Source organism: Podarcis erhardii (assembly GCF_964252035.2).
Source record: "Podarcis erhardii genome assembly, chromosome: 7".
NCBI lineage: Eukaryota > Metazoa > Chordata > Lepidosauria > Squamata > Lacertidae > Podarcis > Podarcis erhardii.
This window is the reverse complement of record NC_138511.1, coordinates 75,740,746-75,749,909: the sequence shown is the minus strand read 5'-3', so window position 1 is coordinate 75,749,909 and position 9,164 is coordinate 75,740,746. Positions and strand designations below refer to the sequence as shown.

Below are 9,164 nucleotides of genomic sequence, written 5' to 3'. Positions count from 1 at the left end.
CACAATGAGCAATGAGAAGCCACCTATCCCCTCTGGAGAAGACCAGGTCAACACCATGAGCAATGAGAAGCCACCTATTCTCCCATCTGGAGAAGAACCCTCACAAGTGTTCGATCCACTGATCCCTCCTGCTGGGCTAGCACCACCCATGGATTATGGGGCATCCCCCATGGGCTATGGGGCACCTCCTCCTTTCCAACCCCCATACCCAGTTTATTATGCCCCACCTGCTGCAGGGTCCACAGTAGATCCCATCCTTCAGCCACCACAGACCATCACCATCACACCTGTACAACCCTGCAATGAACCCGATTACCTGGGCTACTCCATCTTTACCATGCTCTGCTGCTGCCTACCCCTTGGTATTGCTGCCTTAGTTTACTCTCTACAGGTGAGTGTGCAAGAAAGAGGGAGGGAAGGAGGGAGGGAAGCAGTGTTATGGGTACAAGGGGATTCCCTCATGATAAAATATCCAGGCAAACAGTTAAGCTTTAGTTTTTACTAAATTCAAGCTTGTTTCCGTTTAGGTGAGTCAGAGCCTTCAATTCCCAGAGGGGGCCAAGCTCCCCACATTGTCCTCAGTCAATTGTCCATTCCTCGGGGGGAGGGGTCATTATCTTTGATGAACCAAGACCCTCACTTGCCATCCCCTGATCTACACATCTTAAGACATTATACAATGATGCATTGTATTATATTTTCCAATCATGCAGAGACAATGCAAAACAAAAGCCAAAGCAAACATTGAGGTAATAATGAAATAATAATAATAATAATAATAATAATAATAATAATAATAATAATAATAAAGGTTGCTATGTTGAACTTATCTAGATAAAGATTTTGACGTATATGGATTTGATTGCCCTTGTTATATGAGTTCCTAATGAAAAGGCTCATTTTTCAGCAAAGTAGTCATAGTTCTGTCTGCCTCCTGTCACCCAAATCAGATTAGTCCTTTTCACCATCGAGGCTGTGTACCAGACTTCAATCAGCCAATTTTTCGAGGTCAGCAATTGAATTTCCCCCGAATTATAACCATAAGCATAAATTATGGGGATGCTTACAAGGGAGCCCAACTCCATGAGCATGAAAGGAACCCTGGCTGAGGGAGCGGGTCTCCTACTTTGCATCCCAAGTTCCATCTTTAAAATAAAGGAAGGAAGAGGCGGCAGTTGAAGTTGCCCTTCAGCAGTGACTAAGCAGGGGTGATGCTTGAGACCCACCTTGGATGTTCCACCCAGGTCATTTTCCTTTTGCCCACTCCCTTCTTTCTCCCCCAAAAGTTGCCTCAAGCAGCGTCTGGCTGCCTTGAGTCCTTGGGGCCCTCCCTGGGAGTGGGGTAGTCAAGGTTTTCTTGACTGCGAGGAGAAGCCCAGGTCGGTTCCTTTCCTGGGGTCAAACCCAGCAAGGGAAGTTGTGCTGGACCATTGCAGCAAAAAAGGGAAAATCCATCTGCCCTTCTCAGGAGCTGCACGGATCCAGAACCAAAGACTTGCCCACCTTAAAGCCTGACTGGCTTATTGTATGGGTGCCACAGAAAGGGCCACCATCGCCAGCCTTGTGATGGGGGGCTTTCCCCCCGGAGTTGTGCAGCTTCCGCAGATGAGAGGGTGTAGGCAAGCAAACCTGGAGTTGGGATCTGGTTCAGCCTCCTTCAATGGCCCAAGCTGCAGCCTGTCTCTGTCTTTCTCCTGTAACCTCTGCGGTGGAAATACTTTGGAACTAAGTGTCCAAAGGCACTTCCGCAAGGAATAACCTATTGCGGTTGGCTGCTCTGCCCTAACGCCTCTTAAGAGGGTTTCTTATTGCGGGGGGGGGGGGCTCTTGTGGCTGTTGCTCCCCCCACCCAGCAGCTTCCAGATTGTGAAGGAAGAGGGGCAGGGCCCACACAGACGTCCAAGATTCAGCCATGACATGAGGGGCATAGCTAGGCAGGAGGTCTAGGCTGACTCCTCCGTTCCTGGTCTTGGCAGCCCTACTGCCATCAGGAGATTGGGTGGGGTGGGACACAGCCTCTTGAATAGCACAAAAAGGTATGCAGGCCCTGGAGTGAAGGGGCAGCTCTGTGGGCTGAATTTCTTGAGAATCATAGAATCATGGAATTGTCAAGTTGGAACAGACCCCAAGAGTCCAACCACCTGGAATGCAGAAATCTCAATGAGGTCATACATGACAGATGGCCATCCAACCTCTACTTAAAAGTGAGCATGTGAGGCTGGAGTGTCCTTTGTACCCTTTGGACAATGGGCCATGCCAGAGAAGAAAGGTTATCCAGTGTGGTGGTTATCCAGAGCCAGTGTGGTGTAGTGGTTAAGAGCGGTGGACTCGTAATCTGGGGAACCGGGTTCACATCTCCGCTCCTCCACATGCAGCTGCTGGGTGACCTTGGGCTAGTCACTCTTCTTTGAAGTCTCTCAGCCTCACTCACCTCACAGAGTGTTTGTTGTGGGGGAGGAAGGGAAAGGAGAATGTTAGCCGCTTTGAGACTCCTTCGGGTAGTGATAAAGTGGGATATCAAATCCAAACTCTTCTTCTTCTTCTATCCAGTTCATCCCAGGCACTTTCACTTATCTCTCTTCCCAGACCCGAGATGCCAACCTCATGGGAAGGACCGTGGTTGCAAAGCAAAAATCCAGGCGGGCACTGAAGTTGGCCCACTCAGCAGTTGGCATGGGGATTGTATTCCTCATTTTGAACATCGCACGACTGGTGCTTTTCCGTGACGAGAACTGAAGATAAACTGTGCATCAGTCATATTTGTAATGCACCACACTCGTGCACACACACGCATATTCATGACACACTGCTTTTCAGCCTAAGCTACCGCTCAGTGTTTTGTGGGGATTCAATGGGAGGTCTGGGATGGAGGCACCAGAATGGGGTGCAAGATGCCTTGGACTCCAATGCTGCGCCACAGTGGGAAATAAGACAAGGTGGAAATGCCATACACTCTGCACTCCCCTCATTGAAAGCTTCCAGTGTAGAATAAACCAAACTTCTTAAAGATGCTACAGTCTCTGCTGCATCTTGATTCTCAACCATGGCTCAGCGTCTGGAACCCCTGATATCTTGCTACCGCCCAGCAGAGCGGGGGGGAGGGGGTGAACCTTTGTAGCTATATAAGCAGCCTTCAAAGATGCATTTTTAAAAAAAAAAAATATTGAATTTTCTGTTTTACATTTTAGAATATTCATTTTTACATCCTTAAGATAGCAATGGCTTCCCTTCTTCTCTTTCCGTGGTTCATTTTACATATCATAAATCCCTGCATATTTTACAAAAACTATACCATTCAATATTCCATTATTATGTACATCATAACTTATTTACACAGTTGAATTTATCTTAGTGCTGCCAGCATTTTCAGCTTTGCAGAGTTATTTCCCATATATTCAATAAACGTTTTCCAATCTTCTCTAAACGTATGTTCTTCTTGTTCTCTTATTCTATACGTTAAGTCTGCAAGCTGCGCATATTCTGTCAACTGAAGTTGCCACTCTTCTTTGGTTGGGACCTTGCTCGTTTTCCATTTGGGGGCTAACAAAACATGGGCCGCAGTACATGCAAGACATGTTTATTCACTCCAGTGAATTCCTAATTCTGCACCAGTGTCAAATTGACCCATACTTTGCTTTTCTTTTAATATATCTCAGTGCCGTCCTCCTTCTGCTGCCAGCAAGGCTATAAGTCCAGCTTTGGTAGAGGATCTTGGCGAAAGCTGTTCTCCGGCAGCAGCCAGCTCCCAGCAAGGGAGGATTTGCTTGCCTTGATAATAGGCTGAATGAGTTCCAGCTGCTCAGCTTGAAGCCATCATTTCGGCAGCAATTGTGCTGCAGGAAAAGGACCTTGGGGCCGAGGTCTTGGAGAGTGGGGCAGGCAGTTCCAAATGACCACCAAGATGCATTATATTGTGGGAATTTGCTTGCAGAAATGTGTGCATTAGTCCAAACAGAATACGGAACTATGTTTCTTGGGGGAAATTCACAGTAAATTATGGGTGAAATTTCATGAGGATTTAAAAAAAATAAATTAAATTGTTGCAGAAATGCGGAGAACTGAATTTACGACTGGAAAAATACAGAACCTGGAGAACCAAAATCGACAATTTGCCCATTCCTGGCCAGCATTCATGCCAACTCCATTCGGGCCCTGGGTGCTCAAGCACCCACAAAATTCTCCATGAAGGGGCTGGACACCCACAAATTTTGGTGCCAGGGCCATGCACGTTGCATGGCACCCACAGCCCTGGGCACCCATGGTTGCTGGCCAAGTTGGCACTCCTGCTGGCCAGGACAGAAGCTATCCCTTATTGTGACACAGGAGATGCTGCCTGGGTTTCCTCCAGGAGGGCAGAGCCTTCCACTGAACACCTCAAGCATTTGATAAATACCAGTTTATTTTTGTTTATTTTTCCATAATTTTTATTAAATTTTCTGTTTTACATTTTAGAATATTCATTTTTACATCCTTAAATTATCAATGACTTCCCTTCTTCTCTTTCCATGCTTCATTTTGCATAACATAAATCCCTGCATATTTTATGTAAGCTAAACCATTGAGTATTCCATTACCGTGGTACCTCAGGTTAAGTACTTAATTTGTTCCGGAAGTCCGTTCTTAACCTGAAACTGTTCTTAACCTGAAGCACCACTTTAGCTAAGGGGGCCTCCTGCTGCTGCCGGAGCACAATTTCTGTTCTCATCCTGAAGCAAAGTTCTTAACCCGAGGTACTATTTCTGGGTTAGCAGAGTCTGTAACCTGAAGCGTATGTAACCTGAAGCATATGTAACCCGAGGTACCACTGTGTTACATCCATCAAAACTTATTTACACTGTTAAATTTATCTTAATGCTGCCCACATTTTCAAATATACACAATTTTCCCCCATAAACGTTTTCCAATCTTCTTTAAACATATGTTCTTCTTGTTCTCTTATTCTATATGTTAACATACCAGTTTAGCTCCAGAGATTTCCTCCCATTCACCATGAGTTGTGGCAGGGCTATCCTTTGTCCCCATTGCTTTGTGTATCAAGCTGTTTGCTGCAAGTGTTGCTAGGAAGACAAGAACAAAGGTGATGCTGGCAAGGGCAGCAAGCCATAAAAACCAGTTTGCTAATGGTACCACATTATGCATTACAGAACCAGTTATCCTCTTTATCAGTTTTGCAAGGGGCTTATTACGCAGCTTCTGGGTTCCAAGTAAATCACATAAAATGAGAGATTCTGCCAGTCACTATTTCATTCCCTGGCTCAGGAGCCTCTTAAATCTAAATAATGCAAAGGGCTGAAATGGCATATGGAAGCACATGGGAGTCTGCATTGTTTCAAATAGCCCCTGTCTCCTGGAAAACAATCTCATTAAGCTAATTGCCTTCATTAAGACAGAGCCGAAACAGTGGAGGTAACTGAACATAATGTGGCATGCAAATATTCTCCCTTAAAATGGTTGCATGGCCAGGGTTCCTGCTTTATTTTCTATCTCTACCTGACGTTTCCCGGAAACAGTCCCTGGATTTACAAATCTGTCCCCGGGCAAAATCCGTCCCTGGAATGTACCTGGATTTCATTTGATGTCCCCGGATTTATAGTTTAAGTGTTGTAGATTTTTTAGTAGGGAATGAATGTTGTGTGGTTGGTTCAACGGCACAAGACATATGGGGACTTCCGGCGAGGCAAAATGGTGGGCGCCATGGCAGTGAGCAGCTCCTGAAGCCAGCCAGAGCCAACTGCGCCACCAGGCTTGCTCCGGGCTGTTGAGACTGCCACTGCCAAGGGGGAACCAGGGACGCCCAGCACGTCAACTGGGGGAACCACTGACACACACACCCCCGCGACCCAAATCGAGCTGGGAGCGAGAGTGCCCAGTCACCCGGCCGACTGCCCAGCAGCACTCCAGGGCCAGGAAAACCCCGGAGCCGACGGAGGAAGAAAGAAGAAAAGGAGAGGAGAAGGAGAAGGAAGAGAGAGAAAGTGGAAGGAGATTGTGGCCCTGATCTGGTGGAGCACTCTGTCACAAAAGACTAGGGCCCTGCGGGACTTGACATCTTTCCACAGGGTCTGCAAGACAGAGCTGTTCCACCAGGCCTTTGGCCAAGGGGCAGTCTGACCCCCTCATTCTGTAATCCTCATAGCACTCTAGCCCAATGGTCGCCATTAATTTGATTTTGAATTGATTTTAGAATGTATTTCAATTAATTGATTGTGATTTTATGTAAACTGTGTTATTTTTACTGTTGTTAGCTGCTCTGAGCCCCGCTTTGGCTGGGGAGGGCGGGATATAATTTTTTTAAAAAATATTATTATTATTATTACTACCTTGCCACGCTGCTGCCACCAACACTGGGGAGAGGTAGAAGAGCACTGGGAGGGCAAGGACACATGGCCGAGCCCAGGGCCAAGCCGAGCCTACTCCATAGTGCTCCAGAGGAAGGCAGCACAACAGAGGAGACCACAGAAGAGAAGATATTACTTCTTTATTTTTTTTAAAAAAAAAAACTTTTTAAAAATAACTTTTTTCTCTCTTTTTTTTAAAAAAAGTGTGTCCTCGGATTCTTTGAAAAAAATCTGGTAACCTTATCCTAAGAGAACTTGGATCATTTCAGGTATGCTTCAAACGGTGCTGGACAGTGGCGTAGCGTGGGGGTGCAGGGGGGGCCGGCCGCACCGGGCGCAACATCTGGGGGTTAGGGTTGGGGGCACAAATCCACGGGTTAGGGGACGCAAATTACTTGCCTTGCCCCGGGTGCTGACAACCCACGCTACGCCACTGGTGCTGGATTACCCAATAAACAGATTAAACACACACTCAGGGCAGAAGCAAAATAAGGGCAACCCCCTTTGGGTGGGGGAGAATTTGACATTTGTTATTTCAGAAGAAGTAGTCATCATTTTCTGATGTTGATGATTAAGAACTGTGTATCAGAACACTCTTTTCCTCACCTGGGGGGAAAAACTCCTCAGAGAGCAATCATGTGGCGGGGCCAACTTAATTCACTTTACGTACTCTGTATGGAATCAGACATGTTTTGTCAAGTGACTTTGATTAACTTATCCAGAATTTGGAAATCAGAAAACTGAGGGGAGAGAAGCTATTTTAATTGTAGCATACATGTAAGTTTTGTGTCATTTTTTAAAAAAAGCTTTTTTATTTTAGTGTTTAGTTTTTATTTTGTATTACTTATCTGCAGGGGGCACTATAATCTCTTCAGTGCTGAGAAACTCTCAAGGTCTTAATCCAGCTCTGGCTTCAAAATGCAGTATCTCAGGAATGTTTAAACCGTTCCTCATCTCCAGTTGCACAGCAAAGCAACCCAGCCCTAAGACAGCTTGTTTATGTCTTACTTTAACCATCATATTAAACTAAATACAGGCCTTTGGAAGCAATAAATCCTGCATGCTACATGCTGGAGGGAGCCATTTCAATGGGCTATAAACACAGCCGCACAGTATCACAAACAATCTTTATTTACATTCCTACCTACTCTTCGACGATAGATGGCAGAAAACATCAGCACCGTTGGCCTGTTCCAGCAAGACTCTTTTTATGCGCTAACTTTTTGGGTTTTTTAAAGCAAGGGAGATCTGATCAGAGAAAAGACAGCAACTCAGTGGCAAAGCATCTGCTTACATGCAGAAGAGCCCAGGTTTTTAAAAAAGGTTTTTATTAGCAATTTCAACATAACAACATATCAAAACATATAATATTCATTATTTTTTCCCATTTCCCCCCCGCCTCAAACCCTTCTTCCCCCCAAGAGACTTCCCTCAGCTCCTCTCTCTGATTTCTCAACCCATATTATTCTCTGCATGTAATAAAATTATACAGATCCTCACATTATCTACCATGTTATCGATCAACAAATTTGTGTATGTTTATTCAAAACCTGCCAAGGAGTCCAATTCATTTTGTTGTCTTTTTAAGTAATTTGTGAAAAGTTTCCGTTCTTCTTTGAAGTCACAGTTGTTCTTATCTGGCAGTTTGTATGTCAGTTTGGTCAGTTCTGCATAGTTCATCAATTTCTCTTCCCACTGTTCTTTTGTCGGGGTTTCCTCATTCTTCCATCCTTGTGCTATCAAGACTCTTGCCACTATTGCTGCATACATAAATAAATTCTTTGTTTCAGAAGAGTCCAGGTTTAATCCCCAGAATCTTCAGGTAAGGCTGAAACCTTATTCACTGCCAATCAGTGTATACAATACTAAGCTAGATGGATCAATGGTCATACTTGGAATAAGTCATCTACTGCCACCTAGTGTGGGTCTCCCTGTATTCTGCCCTACCAGTTCCACTGGACAGCAGCCACCAATGGTTTGTATTGGGGGGAGGTCTTTTCACAGGACTTTTCTCTTGATCCTGTAGCCCGAGACCTCCATGTTCAATCCAAAAGTCATGACTGCGGGGAGATAAAGGGGGAAGTGCAACTAGGAACGGACAGCTGGTTAATGACCCTGAATATAATGTCACCCAATTTGTGGAAAACAAGTTTCATTATAGCTATGATAAGAAGTTCCCTGTTGCATCACAACTATTGCATCAGACAGCTGTCCAGCACAAGGCTTTCTTCCCAGAAGTGTTGCTCAGAAGCTTCTGGGACAGGGAAGGGGAATTTTTGTCCCTTGGCTTGTTGTTGGACTCTGACTCTCCTTATCTCTGATAAGAGGTGGAATCCAGCACCAACTGGAGGATCACCAGAGATTTCCCATCCCTTCTTCTAGAAGGTGACAAGCAGGGCATAAAGACAAATCCCATCCCTCACTGTCACCCCCACCCACTGAAATTGGTCTTCTAAGATACTGTGCCCCTAAGCATGGAGGTTCCTTGTTGCCATTGCTGCTAATTTATGTCTGCGTGCATTGATTTATAATTGCTTTGCCCAGTTCTTCAGCCAAAAACAGCTCCCAGAGCAGCTCACAGGTAAATTTCATAAAAGCCAAACGAAGCAATCTCAGCTCTCAGGCTTACGATCTAAAAGGCACAAAGGGAAAAGCAATGGGGAGGGAGGAGGGAAACTCAGCATTAGTTCTCAAAAGCTCTCCAGATGTCCTTTTATTTATATACTGCAGTCTCTGGGTGGTTCACGACAACAAAATGTAAAGCAATACTAGTCAGGAAAAAAGAAAAAAGCTTCAAGCAGGCACATAGACCTGTCAACATAAAAT

General features: G+C 45.2%; 1 long non-coding RNA gene across 1 annotated transcript; it reads left to right on the top strand.

The window, feature by feature from the left end:
* Window positions 1–274: 274 nt before the first annotated feature.
* LOC309346290 lies at window positions 275–3,424 on the top strand. Its single transcript, XR_014158571.1, has 2 exons — window positions 275–391; window positions 2,587–3,424. It is a non-coding gene; the product is annotated as an uncharacterized lncRNA (long non-coding RNA).
* The last annotated feature ends 5,740 nt before the right edge of the window (window positions 3,425–9,164 follow it).